Here is a 25083-nt window from a genome sequence, read left to right on the forward strand (position 1 = left end):
AGGTTGTCTATTCTCTGTAGACCCTTACCTGGGGGACTGGTGGTGGTTTGTAGCTAAGTCATTCTTGTGACCCAATGGACTGTGGCCCGCCAAGTTCCTCTGTTCATGGGATTGATTTCCCAGGCAAGGATACTGGAGTGGGTTGCCATTTCCTTCTCCAGGGAATCTTCCTGACCCAGAAATCAAACCCAGGTCTCCTGCATTTCAGGCAGACTCCTACACTGCAGGTGGATTCTTTATCAACTGAGGTACGGGGGAAGCCCCACATTCCGTAATGTCAGTCAGAGGGCATTTGGGGGAGGTGCCCTCAAGATACACAGTGTCTGGAATCCACAGAGACTTCAATTTACCTCTTCAGAAAGAGACAGACACAGGGAAAGTAAAACTCAGAAATATCGTCATGTTTGCTAGGGGATCAACTTAGAAAGATTCTGGGGGCAGCTGGTCTTTGGGGTGGGGGCTGAACTCCTCTGCTGCAGGCCTGGAGAGCACGTTCAGAGCCCAGGGATGCCATGGGAAGGGCAGCTCTTAGAGGAAACTGAGTAGCTTGGACTGGAGGCTAACCAGTGAGTGGCCAGCAGCCTGGGGCTGAGGAGGGCCCGGGACTTCTGCGGGAGTGGGGACTAGAGAGTTCCTTTGCTTCAGATGCCTCTAGGCTTCACCACACACTTGAGGGACCAGAAACCATTTGATTGTTTTCCCCAAATATGAGGATGCTTTCCCCTTTCCCCTTCTTACCTGTTGCCAGAAGCTGGCTTCCTGTGAGTTCTCATAAATCGAGAGGATCTACAATCATTTTTGTAGAGAAGGGTTTACTCTGAAAAGCCAGGGAGGGCAGCTGTAGCCGATGGAACAGAAAACAGCAGTGGCTGCCGGGGGGTGAACTTGGGTTCCCATTCCGGCACTGGCCACTCACCTCCCAGGAGAGGATGTCGCAAAGCAGTTACGCCAGTGGCCTCTGGCCTCTGCATCACCAGGTTCTGCTCCAGTCACTGTTACCTACCATTTAAGATCTCAGGCAATTTACTTAAGCTTGCCAAGTCTCTGTTTTCTCATCTGTGAAATGGGAACAATGAAAGCCCAAAGAGAGGTTGTAGCTTGAGGATTTAATGGGCTTCTAGAGGAAAGCTCTCAGCATGGTGTCTGGATGGACTCAAGGCTGTTCATCATTTCAGTGACTATTGACTCTGCTTTGACACCCAGAATAGGACCTCAGCCCACTCGCTTGTAGTTTCTTTGTTGATTTTCAGTGGACAATTACAATGCATTTGATGTGCTAGCCATCCCTGCCTCCCCAGGATTTTCTCAACTGCCCCCAAGTCTTGCCACCTCAGGGATTTCACTCATTCCCTTTGAGGGCAGCCTGGCCAAGAGGTCATCATTTCCCAGGCAGCTCCCATCTGCCTTCTTCATGATAGTTTGCTGTGGACCTGGGAAAGAATATACCTCTCCCTCTCCTACTCCCTGGACTTCCCAGGTGGCCCTAGTGGTTAAGAACCTGCCTGCCAATGCAGGAGACCTGAGAGATATGGGTTCGATCCCTGGGTCGGGAAGATCCCCTGGAGGAAGACATGGCAACCCACTCCAGTATTCTTGCCTGGAGAATCCCAAGGACAGAGAGGCCTGGGGGGGGGGGGTGCTACAGCCCATAGGGTCGCAAACAGTTGGACAAGACTGAAGCGATTTAGCACGCACACACATCTCCTCCTCCCCAGGTTCAGAATCTCAATGAACCTCTGCCAGAGAGAGGCAGCATCCTGCCATGTGTGAGTGACCGTGCATCTCAGAGGCGCCAGTTCAGTGCCATCTCTACCTGTGTGACCTGGGCTTGTCTGTGCCTCAGTTTCCTTGGGCATCAAATGGGGGAAATTACAAAGATTGCTTTTGGCATAGGGCTGTGAGAAGTTGAAACATACAATACCCTTTGGTATTGGGTACACACCTAGGAAGGGCTTGCTAAAGGTTGGCTGTTTCTATAACACAATCTTCAAAAATGAATTTTAATGGCTGTGGCACCTTCCATTGTGTAGGTAGATCATGATTTATCTAACGACCCCCTTGTTGCTGGGCATTTAGACTGTTTCCAATCTTTCACTCTTATAAATAATGCTGCAGTGAACATCTTGCATATAAATCTTTCTGTTTATCTCTGATTGCTTCCTTAGAAGAACTTCCCAAGTCTTGCTTGTCTTAGAACAAAGTCCTGTCCCCCCTTGACTTTTCAATGATGCCCTTTGAAATAAAAGTAAGCCTATTTTCCTTCAGAGAAAGAAACATATGGAACACATTAACCAAGAGGTGGTTCAGGAGGAAGGTAAAAATCGGTTCAAGATGGGTTTGGATCCATTCAGAATGTCTGACACACAGTCAGTTTTAAAGCGCCCCTCGAGCCCCCTTCCCAGAGGAGAGGCAGCGTCTTGATCCTCAGGGACCACTGCTTTCTTTCTTTGAGGTGATTCCAAGGGGCTTTGATGTTTTCGGCATTGGAAAAGCAGCAATGACAGATCAATAAATGAAGCCAGAGTTTGTGGGCAGTACAGGACTCCTCCAGCCAGTAGGGGGCGATTATCATCTATCTGCCAGCCAGTTGGGCTTTAGTGGATTGCTTGCTAAGGAAAACTTGCTTTGTTGTTCTCAAAACTTTGGCGTACATTTTATGTTTTGCCTGCTTTTCTTCCCTTCTTCCCTGCTTTGCACTTTTCAGATTCACTTTGGGTTCCCATCTATTTCTATTCGCCCACTCATTTGGGAGAAATCCCTTGCATGCTTCCCCTTGGCCAGACATCAAGATGGTTTTCAGACACTTAAGCCCTAAGCACATGTTTTGGAAGTATGTTTGATAAGTTCCTGCACATATCAAACTTACTGAAGTTCCCATATTCTGCATTAAGTATATTTTTTTCTGTTAAAAAAATTATTTTTCTAATGTTGCTTTTGAAATTATTTGGCCACAGTAATTCATTCAGTTTATACTTGGCTTTGATTTCTCAGCAATGATCGGGGTACTCAAGAATTCTTGCAAAGTGAGAAAATCTAACCTATACATCATTGTCAAATATAACAAAATTTTTATGAATACTCAATGAAACCTTTAATGAGGTTGATGTAATGTTTTGTTTGGTAGATGTTTTGTTAAATTTTTATTCATTTCTATTGCAAAGTTTTCCCTTCAAGTCTTGGAGCCAATCATTTTGTTTTGGGTATCAAATTCTTTCAGAGATCTCTCAGAAGTTCTCAGGCCCTATGGTGCCTGGTGGCTAGCAGAGCCCTGTCAGGTTTGGAGATGGGACAAAGAAAGAAAGACTCAGTGCAATTTTCACAGAGTTCCCAGGCCTTTGAGTGACAGATAAACAATTGTCACAAAAGAGTTAAATATTTATGTATAGAAAGTATCATCTCCCCTGAGTCTACTTGAAGCAGGAGGGGGAGGTCACTGAAGATTTTAGGGGTCAGACATGGCCCAAGCCAGAATGTCAATAGCAAACAGGAGTTTTCTAAGCAGAAAGGAGGAATTGTAGGCAGAAGAAACAGCACATTCAAAGAGACTGGCCTGGGAAAGGACCAAGCAGTGAACACTTGGTGGTCAGGACTTAGCTGACCATCCAGCTCAGCCCATGCTCATCTCTAGGCCCTTCTTGTTCAAACCAGCAGCATCGGTATCATCTGGGAGCTTGTCAGGAAGTTCATAGTTTCAGCTTCCCTAGGACCCTCAAATCAGAGCCTTCATCTTGATGGTATTCCCCGTGATCCACGGCCATACCAAGATATGAGAAACTGGCTCTGGTATCAGCTGGATCAGAGACAGAACTCCTGCAGGGACTGGAGGTGTGGGAGATGGGAGGTCCTAGAGAGGTGGCTGGCCTGGGGAACTGCAGCCTGAATAGAGCTGCAGTGGTGCTTCAAGTTGTTTTCAAGTTTGGCCTGAAAGTTCATCTCTGAGAACCCAATTTCCTTGTTGGAGGGTTTTCCACTTAAGAGATTTCTACCCACTGGATCTGCACTGTCCCTTCCATTGGCTGTCACTCCAGACAGCCTGTCTTGCCTTCTGGCTGCTGGGCTAGCGTCCCACTGATTACCTAATAGACTGTACATTGTGTGCATAATTTATTTCTGGGAATAACTGATTACGTTAGGATGAGCAAGGGGAGGTATTAGCAAGAGAAGGGAGAATGGACATCGATCACCAGGGGAAGAAAACCTGCCACGAACAGTTAATTAGTTGTTTCTCTGATGTAGTTCTTTCAGCATAACTGTCTCTCTGGCTGTTGTTGGTTGACAGCCTCCCTCCTTGCCCCCATGCATGTCTGGGATTTCAGATAAGTGAGGGGTAGTGGAAAGGGCTCTAGACAGAGCTAGAAAACTCAACTTCTAGACCAGGTGGTCTTAGGCCAATCACTTCTCTTGGGGGACTGGATTTGAATTGACCATAAAATGAGAGGGACTGGATCCATGGTTTCCAAACATGGCTAATATCAGAATCACCAAAGATACTTACAAATATAGTTTCCAATGTTGCGTTTCCCCAGTGCTGATATAGTAGGTACAGGGGGAGGCCAGGAACCCGTGTTGTAACAAGCATCTCATATAACACTGACACGGCTGGTCCAATGGGCAACTGGGAACCACTGGGTTGGAAAGATAAGCTCAAAGCTCCTGTGCAGCTCTGACATTTTTAGGTCATTGGTAAGGATGGATTTCCCCATAGTTGTTCACAAAGCATCAGTATAGTCTTGTGGAGAAAGAGGTGAGAAAGGCAAGAGGCCCGTCTTCTCTCGACTCTGACACTAACTCACCACCTGATAACACTTCCTTCTTGAGCCTCACTTAGCCTACCCACACACCCACGGGCAATGTCACAGCGCTTTTATCTGAGCACCCGGGGTGATTTTAAAAGCACAGCTGCCAGGTCCTCATCCACCCAAAGGTTCAACATATCTGGGGTGTCTCAGGATGGTGTATGTTTAAAGGCTGCCAGGTGATTCTAAAGATCAGTCAGCTTGGTAAGTCAATGACTTGTCCAAAGGCATTTCTTAGTAGGGCAACCGGTACATCATGAGAGAGGGTTGCATCCAGTTCAAGGAGGCCACCGCCATGCTGGCAGGAAGCATGGGACTTACGAGACCCAGGCAGATCCTCACTCATCATTTGGCCTCCAAGTGAGCCTGGACAAATCCTGCTAGTGGAGCACTCCGCGGTGGTGCTCCAGAATGAACAGGGGACTTGTGTTCAACCCTGGGGCGGTCACTAACAGGGTAGCCCTCAGGCAAGTCACAGAAGCAACCTGTACAATGGAGTCAATGGTAACTCCATCCTCCCAGACCAATTGGAAAGATTAAACTGAACAACTTGGAGGCTGTGCCCTAGGAGTGGCCATGCTCTGTGCAGACTCTCACCCGCCTCCCAGCCGCCCTCTGGCCACTTGCACTGGGACCAGCCTAATGGAGTGTTAATCTCTCTCCCTGCCACTGAAAGCATGACCTGGAGAGGGTCTGCTGGTGCACTGGGCCAGGAGGCCAAGGTCCAGTGAGGAAGCAGACTCCAAGCTATTGGTCCAGGTGGTCATTTCTGGAATTAACCCTCACAGCCAGCTGCCTTGCCCAGTGCTTTTGCATTTTCTCCAACCTTTGGAGCCTTGTTCGGTGCCTCCAGTTGGTCAGCAGGGGCCTGAATGCTGGTTAGCCAGTGACACTGAAACCAGGTCCAATGGGAATGAAATTTCCATATCGGCCACTTTCTCTCCATCCTCTTCCCCATCAGCCGAATCCAGGACACCTCCAAGGACCATCTCCTCAGAGCAGCTGATATATCCTCTTAAGATATAATCAAATCAGATCAGATCATTAATGTCGACTGGCTTCCCCTTCTCACTCCATAAAATCCAAACTGGTGTGGATGGAATATCCTGGAACATCTGGTCCGTCATAGGTCAGGGCAGCACCCAATTCCCACTTCCTCCCCTGGCTTACGTGGCCCTGCGCAGCCTGGCCGTCTGCTTCTCAGCTCATGTCTCACTACCTACCCTTACTCACTTTGTGAGGCAAAGAAAGGTGTGTTCTAACCTTTATTATCTTCCTTGTCATGTAGCTGGACTCTATCCTCAGCCCCTCTGCAGTCGGGTAGCACCATGCATTTCAGTTCTGGCAAATGGAATATGAGTGGAGGTGACATGCACCACCTCCAGGCTTGGCCTCCAGAGTGTACCAGGAGCTTTTCCTCTCTGCTCTTTGCTGCAACTGGAAGATACGGTGGACAATTCCAAGGAGACCCGAGGGCAAGGATCTAATGCCTCTGGGATCTAATGCCTGATGATCTCAGGTGCATCTGATGTTAATAAAAATAGAAATAAAGTTCACAATAAATAAAGTGTGCTTGAATCATCGCCAAACCATCCACCTAACCCTCAGTTCATTGGGAAAATTTATCTTCCACAAAACTGGTCCGTGGTGCCCCAAAGTTTGGGGACTGCTGTCCTAGGGTATGGCAGAACAGCTAACTAGTTTAGGTTTTGAAAAACTAGAAGACTACCCACATGAAGGGCTCTGACAAGAAGGAGGAATAAACTTTTTCTGGCTGAAATCACTAAGATTTGGGCTCACTAGAGCTACTCTAGCAACTAGCATCACTCACCCTGACTAATGACCTGTGCTCGGTGCCTGGAATGTGTTCAGATTCATTCTGCTTCTCCCATACTGTTCCCCTTGCTCAGAATGCTTTTCTCTATTCCTCCTCACGTGATTTCTGGTTAGCCTCTCAGTTCAGTTCAGTCGCTCAGTCATGTCCAACTCTTTGCGACCCCATGAATCATAGCACGCCAGGCCTCCCTGTCCATCACCAACTCCCGGAGTTCACTCAAACTCTTGTCCATCGAGTCGGTGATGCCATCCAGCCATCTCATTCTCTGTCGTCCCCTTCTCCTCCCGCCCCCAATCCCTCCCAGCATCAGAGTCTTTTCCAGTGAGTCAAATTGTCGCATGAGGTGGCCAAAGTATTGGAGTTTCAGCTTTAGCATCAGTCCTTCCAATAAACACCCAGGATTGATCTCCTTTAGAATGGACTGGTTGGATCTCCTTGCATTCCACGGGACTCTCAAGAGTCTTCTCCAGCACCACAGTTCAAAAGCATCAATTCTTCGACGATCAGCTTTCTTCACAGTCCAACTCTCACATCCATACATGACCACTGGAAAAACCATAGCCTTGACTAGACGGACCTTTGTTGACAAAGTAATGTCTCTGCTTTTTAATATACTATCTAGGTTGGCCATAACTTTCCTTCCAAGGAGTAAACGTCTTTTAATTTCATGGCTGCAATCTGCAGTGATTTTGGAGTCCCCCAAAATAAAGTCTGACACTGCTTCCACTGTTTCCCCATAGATTTTCATTTAAAAGTCACCATCCAACTCTTTATCCTGAATCTGAGTTCTTGTCTATTTTTTTTAAGTAGAAATTTTACAACCTGTGTTTTGTTAAAAATTTTGTCTATCTTGAGTGTATTCCCCCCTAGAATGTAAGCCCCCAAGGGCATGAATCAAGTCTGTCTCATTCCCCTTTGTATACCCTATGCCAAATAATGTGTCTGACAGAAAACAGTCACTTAACAACTATTAGCTGATGGATTAAATGAATGAATGAACCAATTATGCACGATTCACTGCAGTTCAATTCAAATATTTACTGGATACTAACTTTGTGCAAGGAACATATAATGCAGTCTCTACTCAACTGTCATTAAATCCTAGTGGGTAGGTAAGATTATTATCCCAACTTCATATAGAAGGATCAAGAGGCGGTGCTAGCAACCATACACAGATCCTCCAGTCACCATCACATTCTGGAAAGGTAGGCACCATTAGATGCATTTTATAAAAGGAAAAACTCATGCTCAGACAGACCAAGTCTCTTCCCCAGGGTCATGCATCTAATGAGATCATGGAGCTGGGCTTGAAACCCTGGCCCAGGGGGAGGGGATGGAGGAGAATGGGGACGCTCCTTCTTTTATATTCTTCCTGAAGTCTGACAGCCTCATTAGAAATCCCCAGAGAGTATCCCAAGAGTGGGAAGAAACAGAGACATGGAATATCTCTAGAGTCCTATGAGTTTAGTTTGCAATGGGGTTTCATTTTAAAGGCAGGACCATTTCTCCCGCTGAGATGCCTTGGATTAGGGGGGGTGCCATTTTGCATCCGGGGAATGCAGTTTCTGTGCCACGTCCGAGCCTGGCTGGGCTGACCACCACGGAGAAGCTGGAGCCAGGAGCGCCCAGGTTCATGTGGGGAGAGCAGCCGGAGAAGCTGATAGGCAGAGAAAAATCTGTGATTAATTATGGCAGATGAAAGTATGAAGCAATGGATCCTTTCTGAGGGCTGTATGAGCTGAAGCGTCTCACCCTCTGAAACCATTTGGAGACGGCACAACCCCTTCTGAAACCAGCAGTAAACTTGAAGGACCACAAGTTCTGTGACTTGGCAGGCTGGGGATTGGATGGCACCTAGAACTCATGAATTTTCTGGGGTGGGAGCTAATTAGGGTACAATTTTTCAATTACGGAACACTGAGTGAGCATCTCCCTGGTCCCCCCACACCATCCCTCAGTGGCTACACTCTATTTGTCCATTTTCCTTTATTTCTTAATCATTTGATAATATGACAGCAATTATTTGTCATTTGGAAGAGAAAAATGCCACGGAATTATCGTTTGCCTCTTGAAACCCCAGCTCTTCTGCTGAGACGGTGGCGTTTGATAAATGTTGGGCATGCCTGCCGCCCCTCCCCCACCCCCCACCCAGGGTTGGTGTGGCAACAGGAGAACATTAGCCTGTGACGCGGGCCTGCTCTGATTCAAATGCCATTTGCACAAAAGCTTGGACAAGAGCAGGATCGAATTTAAAAGCTCCGCAGCCTGGAGCGCTGGGCCCACCCACGTCACCTAGGTTGAGATTACGGCACTTTTGCTTTGAGAAATTGGGTGATTTCTCTGAGCTAACAAACCAGCCTCAGGGTCAGAAATGCGAAACAGGAATGGAGAGAAAAGGAAAAAAAGGCAAAGAAAAGAGCAGCACCGCCCCCCCCACCGGAAATAGGCAAACTCAAATGACTTTGTTTAAATGTCATGGTACTATCAACACCCTGTTCTCATATGTATGCAAGTTAATTAAATGGAAAAATGTCAAATTAGTTGCTTAAAATACTAATAGCAGGAATCATCCCAGATTTGAGAGTAGGCAGAATCAAGGAATGGAAGCTTTCCGGCCTTAACCCTTTTCTTGGTCATCCTCTCATGAAATAAGGCTGTTGATCATTCACGAAGAGATTGGTGACTCTAAAAGGTTTGGTGGGCTTCCAGACTGGAACGTTCCAGTGGGTTTGTAACCTACCATTGCCTCTGTTCCTCAGGACTCCCCAGGGGGCTTTTATTTATCTGCTTTGCATAGGGGATTTGAGGTCCCTGGAAACCCAATGATTATGAATATGTCCTAATGATCCGGTCTGGAGTTTGGGTAATTTGCCATTTTTTCTTTAGGTTTCTGAAGGTATTTTGGTTTGCTGCTGCTGCTGCTAAGTCACTTCAGTCGTGTCCGACTCTGTGTGACCCCATAGACGGAAGCCCACCAGGCTCCCCCGTCCCTGGGATTCTCCAGGCAAGAACACTGGAGTCGGTTGCCATTTCTTTAAGGAGCCCATTAAAATGCAAAATAGGAACTGATTGCACAAAAAGGGGTGCCAATGTTCTCCTTGCCAAATGTTGTTTCAGTTCCAATGGGGTCCAGAGTCTGGGCTGAGCAAAATGGTGGGATAGGGAGAGTCACAGATGTGAGGGTTTTGTATGTGGTAAGGAGAGGCCACGGGGCCCTTGATCCAGTCTTGTTTTAGCACACAGGGAAGACAAAACCCCAGGAAAACAAGGACTACTCCTAAAGCCACACAGCTACTGAGTGGTGAGTCAGGCTCGTTCACTCCTGCTCACCTCCCCCTGGGTCTTCCATACGTTTAGGAGAGGACAGGACACAGAGACCCAGGACAGTGCATGCTGCGTCCCTAACACTGCAGAAAGAAGAGCAGAGGGTACAAAGCGGGTGTCAGGGAGCTTTTACCCCCATCAGCCGAAGAGCATTTTCTGTCCACCATGGCAGCCTGCTGCCAGTTTCCCTCTGCTTCAGCCAAGGCAGGCAAGGAAGGCAAATGCCATTCATTAAGAAGTCATGGCTAGTCCTTATATAACACACTCAAAATTATTTTCTATAATTTGGTCAGTTCAGCTCTGATGGATGATATCATTGCTATTTTACAGACTAGGAGAGTAGACTACCAAGCAAAGAAAGCAGCTGAACTGAACCTGTAGGAATTTGTAATCCTACAGTAGGTACTGGGGTATCCATTTACCAATAACTACAGATCAGCAACAGAACTGGTAAATAATAGGGGAAGGCCCAATTTCCAAAAGTGGCATCCTCAGGAGAAGGGAGGAGATATTCTGAGATGTGGAAAAAAATTCAATTAATTTAGGGAAAACTTACATATTCTTATGTAGGGTCTGCCCCAGTGGCTCAGACAGTAAAGAATCTGCCTACAATGAAGGAAACCCAGGTTTGATCCCTGGGTCGGGAAGATTACCTGAGGAAGGAAATGGCAACCCACTCCTGTATTCTTGCCTGGAGAATCCCATGGACAGAGGAGCCTGGCAGGCTACAGTCTGTGGGATTGCAAAGAGCTGGACGTAACTGAGGGACTAACACTTCACTTTCATATATTCTTAGCCTTTTTTGTATCATTCAGGGTGATGAACTGAATAACATCCCCAAATGATCCACATCCTACTCTTCAGAATTTGCAAAAAGGACTTTGCAGATGTGATTAAGAATCTTGAGATGGGAAGGTGATTCTGAATTATTCAGGTGGCCCCAATGAGTAGCAAGGGTCCCTATAAGAGGGAGGAAAGAAGATCAACATGAGGAGATGTCATGACAGAAGCAGAAACTGGAGTGATGGACTTTGAAGGTGGAAGGAGGGGCCATGAGCCAAGGAATATAGGTGACCGCTAGCAAGGAGATCCAACCAGTCCATTCTAAAGGAGATCAGTCCTGGGTGTTCATTGGAAGGACTGATGCTGAAGCTGAAACTCCAATACTTTGGCCACCTCATGCGACGAGTTGACTCACTAGAAAAGAGTCTGATGCTGGGAGGGATTGAGGGTGGGAGGAGACGGGGACGACAGAGAATGAAATGGCTGGATGGCATCACCGACTCGATGGATATGAGTTTGAGTGAACTTTGGGAGTTGGTGATGGAACGGAGGCCTGGTGTGCTGTGATTCATGGGGTCGCAAAGAGTCGGACACGACTGAGTGACTGAACTGAACTGAACTGAACTGAGAAGCTGAAAAAGGCAAGCAAAATGTTCTCTTCTGGGGGTCTCCAGAAGCAACCAGTCCAGATAACACCTTGACTTGACCAGTAAGACTGATGGATTTCTGACCTCCAGAGCTATAAGAGAGTAAATGTGTGCTGCTTTTAGCTACACAGTTTGTGATGATTTGTTACAGTAACAGTAGGAAACTCATACAGTCAGTTACAGATAAGTAACCAACCGTCTCAATTCTGCTTTCTTGTCCCTAGGCCTAAGGGCTGCCTGGAGCTGTTCTGGTTCTGATCAGAGCTGGTTTTTATTTTTTTGTTTTTTAATTAAAGTATAGTTGATTTACAGCGTTGTGTTAGTTTCTGGTGTATAGCAAAGTTTTATCTCTCTATATTCTTTTTCATATTCTCTTCCATTATGGTTTATTATAGAATATTGAGGAGCTTCCTTGGTAGCTCAGATGGTAAAGAATCTGCCTGCAATGTGGGAGACCCAGGTTTGATCCCTGGATTGGGAAGATCTCATAGAATATTGAATACAGTTCCATGCACTATACAGTGGGACCCTGTTACTTACCTGTTTTATACATAGTAGCTTGCATCTGTTAATACATACTCCTAATTTATCCTTCTCCACTCTCCTTCCTTTCTGGTAAACGTAAGTTTGTTTTCTACGTCTGTGAGTCTGTTTCTGTTTTGTATGTAAGCTCGTTTGTGTCATATTTTAGATTCCACATGTAAGGGAAACTATTAATACATGGTATTTGTCCTTCTGACTTGCTTTACTTTGTATGATAATCTCTACGTCCATCAGTGTTGCTGTGAATGGCATTATTTCATTCTTTTTTATGGCTGAGTAGCGTTTGATTGTATATATGTACCATAGCTTCTCTTATCTGTTGATGGACATTTAGGTTGCTTCCATGTCTGGCTGTTGTAATTAGTGCTGCACAGCTTGGTTTTAAGTCTCTCCACCAGCTACCTTCTGGGATAGCAGGTGCCAGGGCTGTGCTCTTTTCATGGCCGTGGTGAAAACTGGAGAGAAAGCTAGCAGACACTTGCCGTGCCTGTTTCCATTTCAGGTCTGAGACACCCCACTTCCACCACCCTCTGGCCAAAGTCACTCATGTGACCAAGCTGAACATCAATGAGAACTAGAAATATATATGGCCTAGTCTAGTGGGAGGTGCCTCAAGGTCATAGGACAAAGGGCATAGCCATATGATTCCAAGACTGGGGAGGTATAGTAAAAAGTTGGGACCTGCCACGCTTGGAAACTCTACATGAACCTGGTACGAGCTCTGAGAAGCTCCAAGTAAACCAGCCTGTCCAGCTTTGTTAATACAGTGTCCCACAAACTTCTTCGAGCACAGACCCCTCCTCCTCCATCTTACAGGAGTAATGCTTTGTCACAGACTCATGGAGACAGTTCATCTTCGGAAGTTCAAGGGAGGGTAAGGCAATGGACTTCACTGGGTCCAGAAGAACAGATTGAGCAGTCAATGAGGTGTTCCCCACGGCAGAGCAAAATTAAAAAGTTTTCATATGAGTTAAAGTCCTTTTCCTTAAGGAATTCTTTCTCATGAGAATCTCATCAAATCCTCCATTTCCCCATGGACCAGAAGAACCCAGCATGATATCTATGTGTCTGATGGAAAGAACACAAGTGTCTTGGGGTCTGTTCTTCACTAGCCCAAGGGTTTACCGGAAGTGCCTCAAAAGCATTTCCAGGCAGCCTCCAAGGCCTGGGGCATCTCCTGCCAGCTTGGCTTCCTGCAAACATGCATGGATTGAAAACAGACAGATAGAGGTGAGTGGGACAGGTTTCCTACCGGAGTCTGATCATCTCAGGCCTGCCACCAGAGGTTCTCCTGGAATGGAGATGTGCACTCGGCCCCCCTCCCTGTGAGGGGTGTAGGCATCTGAGCTAGGCACAAGCTGAGGAGCGGACGTGTGGCCCCCAGCGTGGATGATTCAACTCCGACTCGTGCGGTTGAACAGAGGCACTCAGCGGGGCATCTCACCCCTACTCCGGGAGGCACCCATAGCAATAGAGTGAGGCCTCAGACACAAGTGGGGGCAGGGGGACTCCCTTACTCTGAGAAACAAGGGTGAGGAGGACACGCTCTCCCTGCGCCCTGCCTGTCTCTGCGGAGAGGTACCGTGGCCCTGCCCAGGCAGGGCTGGGCCCCCTGTGGGATGGTGACTTATTTGACACACTTAATTAGCCTATTTCCATGTAACATGTTTTAATGGAGGCCATTACAGCCTAATAAAAGGAAACAATAGTACCATAAATCCCAAGATCAATAGAAGGGAAAGTAGCGAGGCTGGAAGCGGCTTCCTCTGAAAGACCCAGAGGGACTTCAAAAATGAAATTCCCCTTCAAATTGAAGGACAAGCAGACCGAATGTTTGCTGGCTCACTCACTGACTTGGCAAATATTTAGAGGGCCCAGACCATGGGCTGGGACACCGACAAAAGGCTTGGGCTGAAGGGTAAAAAGACAGAAGAACGGAAATGTCACAATTCGGCATGGCCAACGTTATGAACAGGAGCTAGAGGGACAGACTTCCCAGAGGCAGAATATTTCAATGGATTTTGAAGGATGAACAGGAGTTTTCTGGCTGGAGGTGGCAGTGGGGCTGGACAATGCGAAGGAGAAAGGCTCAGGGGCAGGAGAGGGGTGAGGTGAATTTGGGGACCAAGAAACGAGAGAGGAGCAGAGAGTGTAGATGGGGGGAAGGGAAGGAGGTGTGGCTGGAGAGGTGTATGGAGGCTAGGTAGGGATGGGGAGGAGCTAAGTACCAAGCTCAGTATTGGATTCTTTTCAAATCCAGAGAAGCTGCAGGGGATTGGAAGGCACAGTAGTCAGACACAAGTTCTGCAGAGAAGACTCTTTGTCCTGGTTCATTTGGGACCCCAGGGGACTGTCCTGGTACCCTGTAGCTTTGCAGGAGTCATGTGTCCTGCTCTCCCAGGCAAACTTGGTAGGGGCACCGTAGCTGCTTCTGCTTGTAGCTGAGCAGAAGTTTGTCTCAGCACAGTGGTGAGCACAGCAGAGCTCACAGGACTGAAGGCAGGACTAGAGCCAGGACTGGAGGAAGACAGCGGAGGAGGGACCGATCCATTCACCTAGAACGAAGGCACTTGATTGGGAGATGTTTGCAAAGGTGTTTTGAGGGACACGTGAGATGTTAGCACTGCAGGTAGCTCCAGGAGACACCGCCACTCTCTGTGGGATACCATGCCAGTGTGGAGTGCACGCCTGTCCTGGTTAGCCTAGGGGTGGAAACCTCATATTGCAAGGTCAAGGCCACCAGTTCAGGCCACTTCCCTGTGAAAGGGGATCAGAAATCTCACAAGTCCATGAATTGTGTGTAAGAAGAGAGCTGGATTCTTAGCTTGATTTTGCCATCAGCCAGTGACTTCACCGCAGATGACTCACTCCATCTGAATCAGAATTTTTTTTTATGGTAAATGGATTTTCCTCAGAAATTCTTATACCCAAGATTCTGATCTGTTGCCAAGTGCAGCTGATTTGACCACCACAAATGTGTTTCCTTTTCCCTAGTTGAGGCCACTGTCATATCTCACTTGGGAACTGTCAGAGTCCCTGACCTGGGCTAGACTTCCAGTCCTGTTTTCTTGTTCTCTAGGCTCTGCATCTAGTGTGTGAAGAGCTGGACAGCAGCCATTTAGGTTTTGGGAACCATACGAATCTATATTGCATATTCTTCTCTGGTGGAAACAGCACAAATATCTGTCAACTGATTAGTAGATCAACAAAATACGGTATATCCATTCAGTGGACTATTATTTAGCCACAAAAAGCAATGAGATCCTGATTCATGCTATGACATTTTAGTTAGTGAAAAAAGCCCGGCATAAAAGGCCAGATATTATAGATTCCATTTACACGAAAGCCATAGAAACAGAAAGTAGGGCTGGGGGTGAGTTGGGGAATGAGGTGTGATAGCTTATTCAAAAGGAACAGGATTTCTTTTTGAAGAGATGAAAATGTTCTAAAATTGATAGTGGTCATGGTTGGACAACTCTGTGCGTATGCTAAAAGATATTGAATTGCATACTTGAAATGAATGAATTATGCCTCAAGTATGTGAATTATATCTCAATCAAGTTGTAGTAGAAAACTATGATAAAGAAAAAAAGTTTACAGGCCATAAAAAAAAATGCTGTGGATTGGATCTAATCTATGGGCAGGGATGTACTGATCTGGGAGGTTTATGGTGCTACCAACATGAATGATCTGAAAATTCAGAACTGGTTTTGTCCCTCCCCTTCCAGGAAATCTTCTATGGCTCCCCATCACCCACAGGGTAAAGAACAAATTCTCTGGCTCTCACTCATGGCCTCCACACTCTGTCCCCAGAAAGACGGAAGTGTGGCCTTCCGCCCCTCTCACGCTATAACCACATAGATGCATTTTCATACCCACCGAAACTACCCTTTGATTTGGTTTCTGCTGTGCCCTCTGCCTTCAGTAATTTGGAAAGTTCTTATTCATCTCTCAGATTCTCACCCAGGTATCCCTCTGTTCTGTGGATCTTTCCCCTGTCTCCCTGGGAGAATGGATTGCTACTGTGGGGTGTACTGTCTTGTATTATACATATTTGATTAAATATGTGCTTCCCTTTGTAAGACTGTGAGCTCCTTGGCAGCGGTGAAACAGGAGCCATGACTTTTCTTCTTGGTCCAACCAGTGCTCAGCACAAGTGCCTGGCATGCGATTAACATTCAGTTAACTGCTTTTTTGAACTGAAGCCCTTTAAGAAGCAGGCTAGCTCAACTCTATGAGAGAAATGTAGCAAAATCATACTGTGGAAAAGGCTCTTCAGCAGCCTAAGTCCTCAATTTTTCATGATAAAACAAAGGCCCAGAGAAGGGCAGTTACTGGCTTAGGGCCACATAGCAACTAGGGGCTGAAGCATAGCTACAGTCTGAGTCTCCACCCTACCTTGGGGCTCCAGTGAACACATCTTCATGTCTTTCTACAATCCCTTCCAACATCCATACTGAGGGAATCAGGGTGGTTTGCCACCGTCAGGTTTTCTCGCCATCTCCTTGGCTCAGCTGAGCCAAATATCCCATGGCCAGCAGCCCATTCTCTCTCCCTCTCACTCCAGCCACTCCCAAGCTCCCAAGAAGGGTCAAGCCACCTCCAGAGTGGCCCAGGGATTTGGCTAGCACCTGCTGGCGGCATCACTGGCTGTCAGAACAGAGAGCAGGGCCCAGCCTCTGATGCAGCTGGAGCTGGAGCTTGGACCCCGGCTTGGATTTGAATCCCACAGTTTGATTTATTGCATCAGGTACTTGTTCTGCACGTTTTTCCAATGCCCGGGGAAGCCCCAGGCCAAATGCTAGTTTCTCTTCCTTTCTCTGTGTGTGTGTGTCTGAGAGAGAGACAGAAAAAACAGAGAGGTGTATGTCTGAGCCACATGCAAGATTAAGGTCCTTCCAGGCAGCTAAAGAATGCAGGATTCCAGAATTTCACTAAGGCTTATTCCTCCCACACAGGTGCATGTATGGCCAACTTCGGCCTCCATAGCTGGCCGCTGAGCCCCTGCTGTGTGCCAGGCACTCAGTTCTTTTCAGCCTCACAATAGCTCCAGGCAGTAGCAGGGATTGCTCTTGTGTTAAGGAGGAGGCTTGGAGAGGTTACACAGTGTGCCTAAGGCTCCTGTTTAACAGTGATGGCCCTGGACCTAGACTCTAGCCTTTGTTTCTACCACACTAACACTCACACTCTCTCTTCTTTAGGGATGGCCTCCTTTGCCTGGGCACTGGGCTTCAGCGAAAATAAACTCGTGGTCCCCACCTTCCTAAAGCTTCATTCATATCTGTCTGGTGCCATGTGACTATCATTCTGTGGACAGCTTTACTAAAACTGAGCAAACTCCAAGCTTGTTTCTTGGCCCATTTTTATGTTCCCTATTTATTCTCTGACTTTTGAGCTTAGAGATAAGCTGTCTCAATGTCTCTCATTTAGCAGAGGAAGAAATCAAGGATCTGGAGGTCAAGCAACATCTCAAGATCAGCTAGCTAGTTGATGACTGAGCTGGGGGGAGTCCTTGTCTCAGCTCAAGCTCTTTCTGTCCTCCTGATTTGCCTTCTTGTGACAGGCTCTCTTCCTCCATGGAAACTTATTGGACCACATCCAATCCTATCCCCTTGGCTGTGGGGAGTTCTATGTGTTAAGTCGCTTCAGTCGTGTTCAACTCTTTGTGACACTATGGACTGTAGCCCACCAGGCTCCTCTGTCTATGGCGTTTCCAGGCAAGAATACTGGAGTGGGTTGCCATCCCCTTCTTCAGGGGATGTTCCCAACCCAGGGATTGAATCCACATCTTCCTTGCCTTCTGCATTGCAGGCGGGTTCTTTACCACTACACCACCTGGGAAGCCCTTTGACTTTCCCCTTTGACTGTGAGAGTGGTCTTCCTCATCATAGGCTGTGTTTATATGTTTGTGATGCTCTCATGTCTCCATGGGTGGAGATCACACACCAGATCAGTAACCAGGAAATGCAGATTCTGTTCCTGGTTTCCAAGCTGCTGGCTTTCAGAAACCTCGAGTTCTTGCCTGAGTCTTCCCTGGCATGGACGTAAGGACAGATTTGGAAGGGGCCTTAGACTCGCTCTGTCCAGCCTTCCTCATCTTACAAACAAGACTTTTCTGGTAGATGTAATGAACGCAAGCATATACAGAGTCCCATCTTAGACTAGAAATGGTCTGCTGCAGGTTGTGCTTGCAGTTTTGAGGAACTGTTTGCTTCATCCTGTGTGTCCCATGTGGAAGAGTGAGAACCATGGGTCCTTGTGAACAGGCAGGCAGATGCCAGCTCGTGTGAGGAAGCACATCTCAATGCCTAAGGTTTTCTGAATTGTGAGATTGTTGGAGAAATAGTGAGCTCCCTGTGGCAAGGGATGGTCAAGCAGAGGTTATATAAGCCCCTTAAGGGAATGTGGAGCTGAGACCCACATTGAAGGGGGCTCAATGACTTCAGTGCCTGACCCAAAGAGCCCATGACTCCCCGGGCCCCAAGACTCCTGTCTTTCTATCTGGGAGAGTGGAGGAGTGGGAAGGGGTAGGGCTTCCATGATAGAAAAAGCCTTCTGCCTAAAGAGGTCTCACTGTTGGCTGACAACCCAAGATTTTGTGGGATGTTTTCTGAAATGTAGGTCTGGGCCTTATAATTTAATTTTAGCTCCCAAGGGGGTGTCTAACTAGATGAAAGGCCATCACACTTAAGAGGATGTTCCAGAACCTCCTTCTGGGGAAATGAGCCCAGGAAATGGTCGGGGAGTGTCCCAGACACTCAGCTGGAACTGATGGGGAAGATGAAAGCACAGGAAATAGTCTGTTGTCCAATTCTGGGCAGATGCCTGGACATCTCCAAGGACCAGAGTCTATGGACCTCAGGACTCAGGAGCTTGTGAAGGGTGGGGTCCACAGAAGTCTCTTCCAGTGGGTGAAGCAGATATGATTGCGTCTCTCAGCCCTGCCTCTCACTAGCTGTTTCCCTGGGTAGGTCACGTGGCATCTGAATGGGTTTTTGTGTCAGCATCATGTGAGGATGACTCCTCCCTCTCGGGCTGTGAGCACCACCCCAAAGTAGGTAGATGATGTTCCTAACACAAAGCTGGGGGAGGAAGTGGTTTGAATCCCACATCTTGATTTACTGAGTGGGGTAGTCACTCTTCGAAGTTTCTTCCTCAGCTTGGGGCCAGCCCAGACTGACTGTGGTTTCCTCTCTGAGTGTACGCACATGCGCATGTGCGGGCAAGTGTGTGTGTGTCTTAGCTGCTCGCCTTTCACGGGCCTGGGCTTCACGGCCACCTAAGGAGCCCAGGGCTCCCTCTCAGACCTGCCCAACATGCCAAGAGGTTTTGGGGCCCAGAAAGACACTCACAGACCTGGACAAGAACCTGGTGAGCGTTAATGTGGTGCGCCTCTTGTAAGGGTGGGAGTGGGATGGGGGATTTACCCTTGGAAAAATCATATAGTGATGTAAGTCACAGAACATAAAACAAAATTCAGTGAGCAACAGAGTTCTCTTCATTTTGATTTTGTCTCCTATGGATTCTTTTTTGTTTGTTTGTTTTATTTTTTAATTGGCGGATAAGTGCTTTACAATATTGTGTTAGTTTCTGCTGTACATCAACATGAATCAGCCATGGGTATACATATGTCCCTCTCTCCTTCCTCCCTCCAGGTTTGAGCTCCCTGAGTCATACAGCAAATTCCCACTGGCTATTTTATAATGGTTATGTGTTTGTCTCAATGTTACTCTTTCAATTCATTCTTCCCTCTCTTTCCCCCATTTGTCCCACAGATTCATAAATCTTCGATGCCTGGCCTTACCTCTATGTTAGAATCTGATGTAAGTTTGGCTTTGGTTTAACACCAAATCAGCTAGTTAGTTACTTTCTTTAACTCTCTCTCCGTCTCTCCGAGAGCACTTTCACTTCCAGACCATCTGCCCCCAGAAAGCTTTGAGAATCCCAGAGATCCACAGCTCCAAAAGGATGATTCCTCTTCAGAAGTGGGGAGGCTTGAGATCTAGCTGTGGTTCTCTGTGCAACCTGCCATTAACAACCCTCTTCAACTTGCTGGGTCTCAGTTTCCCACTTCTGCTTGGAGAACAGCCATGCCTACCTCATCCTACTTCAAAGGGTTGGTATGAGGCTCAAGGGGATGGAAGGGTTGTGAAATGCAATGTCAACCCATTCCAACTGATTCTTACATGAGTAAATTCCGTGATGACTTGGGTGCAGAATCTGTGCAAGTGTCATGGTAGGCTCTGGGGCCCAGAGGTAGCAGGACCTACCCTCTGCCACCATGAGCTCACAGGCTATTCTTATTTCCAGAAGTGGACTTCAAGACTGTGAGCCTTTTGTGCCCACATGGTGTAGTGTCTGCTCGCTTGTGAATTTTTGGTAAGAGAGTTCTTAACATGCTTGCCTCTTCCCCTATCCCACACAATCGCTCCGCAGGAGAGAAGGAGGGGGCCAGCTAACACCCCCTGTCCAGATGGCAGCTGGAGTCAATGAAGCTCAGAGAAGTGAGTGACTCACCAGCACTGAGTAGCAAGATGGCAGCTGATGGGAGATCAGGGCTCCTGCCTGCACCACCCCCCCTATTTTTTAATCATTGTATCAAGATTTAATGTACATATACTCTTTTTTAAAAAAATATACATATGTTCCTAACACGTGGGACATACAGTATAAGGATTTCATACTGGATACATGATGCTCATTAAGCCAAAGCGAGAAAAAGGAGGACTTTGCCTTGCTTCAGCTACATTGTTTGAAATACAAATATGCAGATTTTGTTACTGAGAAAAATCTGAACTATTTATCAGAAACTTCAGCTGAACCTAGACTTTTCTACACCTCAATTATAAAGAAAACACAACAATAACAAAACTCAGAAAAACTGGACTGAAACTTCTTAGCTCCTGAGACAGGACTGTTTCACATCATGTCAAGAGAGATGACATCCAGCAGGAGATTGAATGGCTCTGTCTCACTTTCACAGGTCACCCACTTGCCAAGTTGTGATACTATACAAGAGTGACTGGGAGGTGACCAAACTGTGGAGACTCAGCGGATGTGTGCAGCAGGAACGTCACATGCAGATCGCAGAGTTCATCACTTTCCCAGGAATGAGTTGCAAAGCAGAAAGACCAGGGATGCTTAGAGCTTGAGTGCCCCGGGCAGTCACGGTGTCACTGGCGTGACTGGGCTGCCACTGGAATCTCATCACCTGCCAGGACTCAGGAGGAGTTAGGGAGGACATCTTCGGTGGGGTTGGGTGGGGTCAGGGGGGCCTTTCAAGCCTCTGTGGACAAAGCCTGGAGGGGCCAGGCTAGGGAGGACCTCTGTGTGGTCTGAGGCCTGTGCAAGGCCCTGCCTTGCATAGGAAGAGGTGATCCTCATTCCTGGCTTTCCCCAAAGACTGTCTCCTTGAGTTCTTCCACAGAGGTCATCAACTGGAGACCTGGGGGCCTTGTGTAGGCTGCAGACAGGTCTTATTTGATTGAATTGTTTTCAATAATCGCAATAGCGGTCAGCATTGGAACACTGCTTTCAAATAAAAAATCTGGGCCTTTTCTGAGAACTTGGGACATCTGGCCACACAGGAGCCCAGCCCCATGTGGCCACTATTGCTGGGGCCTGCTGCCCCAGCAGTTGAGTCCCTGCTGCCCTTTAGCACATGTCCCTGGGTTCCCACCCCACCAGCCTCCCTCATTTTCATCACCTGCCTGGCATGGCTCCTGGGACCCATCCCTAAGTCTGTATTTTATTAAGCCAGAGACCTGGCTTAAAAGATGTAGAAATGGAAACTCTGAGAGTCCTCCCCATCTCAGCCCTTTTGAGAAGCTTTAGGTTTCTGTGGGCCAGAAACAGCTGGGCCAAGAGAAGAGGAGGAGGAGGGGATGGTGGCCCTCACGCCGCCTCCACCATGGAATGTGCCCCCTCCCCTCCCCCAAACACCATTGCATTTTCCCGATTAACGATTCCAGGCAGGCTGGGGCTTATTTCCCACTCAGTGTCTGGGACGTATTTTCTCCTTCAAGTCTTTACAGGTTCGAGATCTCCAGCAACCCCGGGTCTTGAAGGCGGGGCCGTCTTCTCTGACAGCCCCGGGGTGCTCAGACACCAGGCTTCCTCTATTCCCTTTCCATACACTCTGCTCTAGCCTTTGGTCTGGGTGCAGCCTGTCAACATTAAATAAGCACTTCTTGTGGTTCGCTCATAACAATTCTTTAGATCTTGGGAGCCGGGCTGTGGAGCTGTGCATATGTATAGATCTCATTTTCACACAACAGGCTGCTTAGCAGATGGGGACCCAGACCAGCCTCCAACATTTAGCTCTGAGTTAAGACGTGGGAAACTAGGTGGCTTTTAACCAGCCCATATTGCTGCCAGTGCTCAACCTTAGGGAATTTTCACAGGGAAAAGAAAAAAAAAAAAGACACAAAAAACCAACAACAACAACACACACACACACACATAAAATCAACAAAACCACAGTTTTCCTTGCTCCCCCAAACCAGATGGCAGATGGTATGGAACCAATAAAACACAGATTCAAGCGTTTGTTTATTTAAGTTTGAAAGTAATATGGCTTTGTGGTCCCTTGCAAGGAAACACCAACCTTCCAACCAAAGAAATGACGGATTACAGTCCAACCTCAGGGTGGCAGTTGGAGGAGAGGTTTCTGGGGAGGCTATGGAAGGAGGGGCCAGGGACAACTAATGGCAGGACCCCAAGCCTCATGGCCCATTTGCCTTGTTGGGTGAAGGTCTAGGAAGTCTTCCTGAGCCCTGAGATGCTTGGTTTTTGTGGTTGGTCTTTGGTTGAGATTCAGTCCAAAAGGCAGCTAGCCATATGAGGAATGTTTCTGCGTCATTTCTGAAACAGCTGTGGGAGATGTCATTCTGGGCCACCAATGCAAAAGACCATGAGAAAAAGGCTCGAGTTCTTGAGTGAAGGCTCACTTTCTTGACACTTTGGGTTTGTGATATCAGCGGAGGGGAGCTTTGTGAGGCAATGTGGTTCCCCTTTCACTTTGGCTTCCAAGAGACCCAGAGCTCAATTACATGCTCAGTTGAAATAACCTCATTCATTATTAGAAATAACATCTACATTCATTGAAGATACTTTTGGTTATGAGTGGCAGAAATCCAACCTCAATTACTTTAAATAAAAAGATAATTTATCAGGTCAAGTAAGTTGAGATGACTTCAGAGAGGGCTGGATTCAGGAGCTGGATTCAAGGATCCCTTTCAGATAGGCTTCTTCTACAAGGCAACCCCAAACTATCCCAAACTTATGTTCTATGAACTTAGCAACCCCGGAAGAAAGAGAATCTTTTCCACCAGCTCTGCCAGCAAAGTCCTATTGGAGATTTTGATTGGTCCTGCTTGGTGTGTATGCCCATTTTTGAACCATTCACAGTGGCCAGAGGCTTGAGGTACTCTGATTGGCCAAATCTGGACCAAATGACACTCCTATAGATAGGAAAAGGAGCCCCATCCTAAGCACATGGAATGTATTCTATAAGGAGATGTGGGGAACAGCTATGCAAGCAGATGTCTACTTCAGCCTGGGATTCTGGCATAGCTTGCTTTCCCTCTCCCCTAACTCATTGTATGTCGCTCTTTTAATGGTGTTAGTAAATGTATGTTTTACGTGGTTAGCAGTCCTAAAAGTTATTGAAAGGGGAATGAATGAACAAGTAAAAGACTGAGCATACTCTAAGCTATAGAGCTCCTTGGCAAACTTAAATTGCCATTCACTCAGAAAGCCAGAGGGAGCTGTGGAGCTCAGATTGTTTATACCACTTGGCCTGCAGATGAGATCACAGAGACCCAGACAGAGGCTGCTTTGCCCAAAGCCTACTAGCAAACCATCTGCAAAGTCTGGAGCCCAGAACCTGACTTCAGGCCCAGGGCTCTACCTGTTCCCTGTCTGACTGTGTCCTCTCATTTTTCTAATCCTCTTTCTCACTCTCCCGGGGCTAGCCCCACTTTCACTCTCCAAGCCCTTGTTCTGAAGTCTTGCTATGAGTTGGCTGGCAAAAATTTCTTGCCAATGCATTGACTGATTAGAGGGAAACTGAATTTCCCCCAGATTACTTGGGACTTCCAGATCCCAAAGCATGCAGATTTAAGAGCCATCTATCAGTTTGTTAACTGCTGAATAGCAGAGTAGATCAAAGGTAGTAAATTAAAACAACACAAACATTTATCATCTCACAGTTTTCATGGGTCAGGAGACCAGGCATAGCTTAGCTGGGTCCTCTGCGTCAGATCCCACAGGTTCACAGTCAAGGTCTTGGCTGGATTGCATTCTCACTGGGAGGCTCAGCTGGGATGGATCCAATTCTAATCTCACTCAGGTTGTGGCTGAATTCATTTCCTTGAGGCTGTATGACCAAGGATCTTGCTTTTTGCTGGGTGGGAGCTGGAGACTGTCGTAGAGCTGCCCACCCTCGGTTCCTTGCTATGTGTCTTCCAAAACATGGCTGCTAGCTTCATCAAGCAGGCAAGGAGGATATCTCTCATTCTAGGATGCCAGCATGGAGTTTTCTACAAAGCAACTTCATTGCAAAATTAGCAGCCGTTCACGCATGCTGGATAATGTAACCAAATCAAGGGGGTAACACCACATCACCTTTATCCTGGCCTGTTGGTTCTCAGCAAGTCACGGGTTCTGCCAGGGATAGGGGTTATTAGGGTGACATTAGGGACTTCCTCCACAATTTCTCACACCTAGGTGAATTATCCAGCATGTACCTATCTCTATGTAACAGGAAGCCCCTGTTCCATGTCGGGCAGCATGCTAGTCTCTGTAAACAGCCAAGTGGGGATGACGAGCCTAAGAGCACAAATGGCCTTATAATAAGATAAATGCCCAAGGCTGTGTGTCTGAAGGATCCAGGAGTCACAGAGATTTAGAATATCTCCTTTGTCTGGGAGGGCAGGGCAGGGCAGGGCAGGGGGCTCAGACGGGCTTTCCAAAAGAGTTGGCACTGGTACTGCTTTGATGTATGTATAGGAAATTGACAGGAAGAAGAAACAGTTGGCAGAAAAGGCCAAGACGTGGAGGCAGAGAGCAAGGGGCATTTGGGGAGCTACAAGTAATCTGGTAGGACTGATATAAACACACTGGGGTATTGAGGGCGAGGCCAAATCACCAA

At 47.3% G+C, this 25083-nt stretch overlaps 2 long non-coding RNA genes across 5 annotated transcripts in view; both read left to right on the top strand.

Moving 5' to 3' along the window:
- LOC129562691 (uncharacterized) overlaps positions 1-6351 on the top strand; it is a 60079-nt gene extending 53728 nt beyond the window's left edge. For all 3 annotated transcript variants that reach the window (XR_016038284.1, XR_016038285.1, XR_008687247.2), the window contains one exon: positions 6085-6351. This is a non-coding gene — a long non-coding RNA (uncharacterized LOC129562691). The remainder of the gene's footprint in view (positions 1-6084) is intronic.
- A 12750-nt stretch (positions 6352-19101) lies between these two features.
- On the top strand, positions 19102-22484 carry LOC129562712 (uncharacterized). 2 transcript variants are annotated; one of them, XR_016038287.1, is made up of 3 exons: positions 19102-19301; positions 19706-19753; positions 20367-22484. It is a non-coding gene; the product is annotated as an uncharacterized LOC129562712 (long non-coding RNA). The 2 variants fall into 2 exon arrangements; XR_008687251.2 differs by having other exon boundaries at positions 20914-22484.
- Positions 22485-25083: the final 2599 nt, after the last annotated feature.

This window comes from Moschus berezovskii, chromosome 9 (assembly GCF_049115385.1).
Source record: "Moschus berezovskii isolate FMDL1 chromosome 9, NW_MosBer_1.0, whole genome shotgun sequence".
Taxonomy (NCBI): Eukaryota; Metazoa; Chordata; class Mammalia; order Artiodactyla; family Moschidae; genus Moschus; species Moschus berezovskii.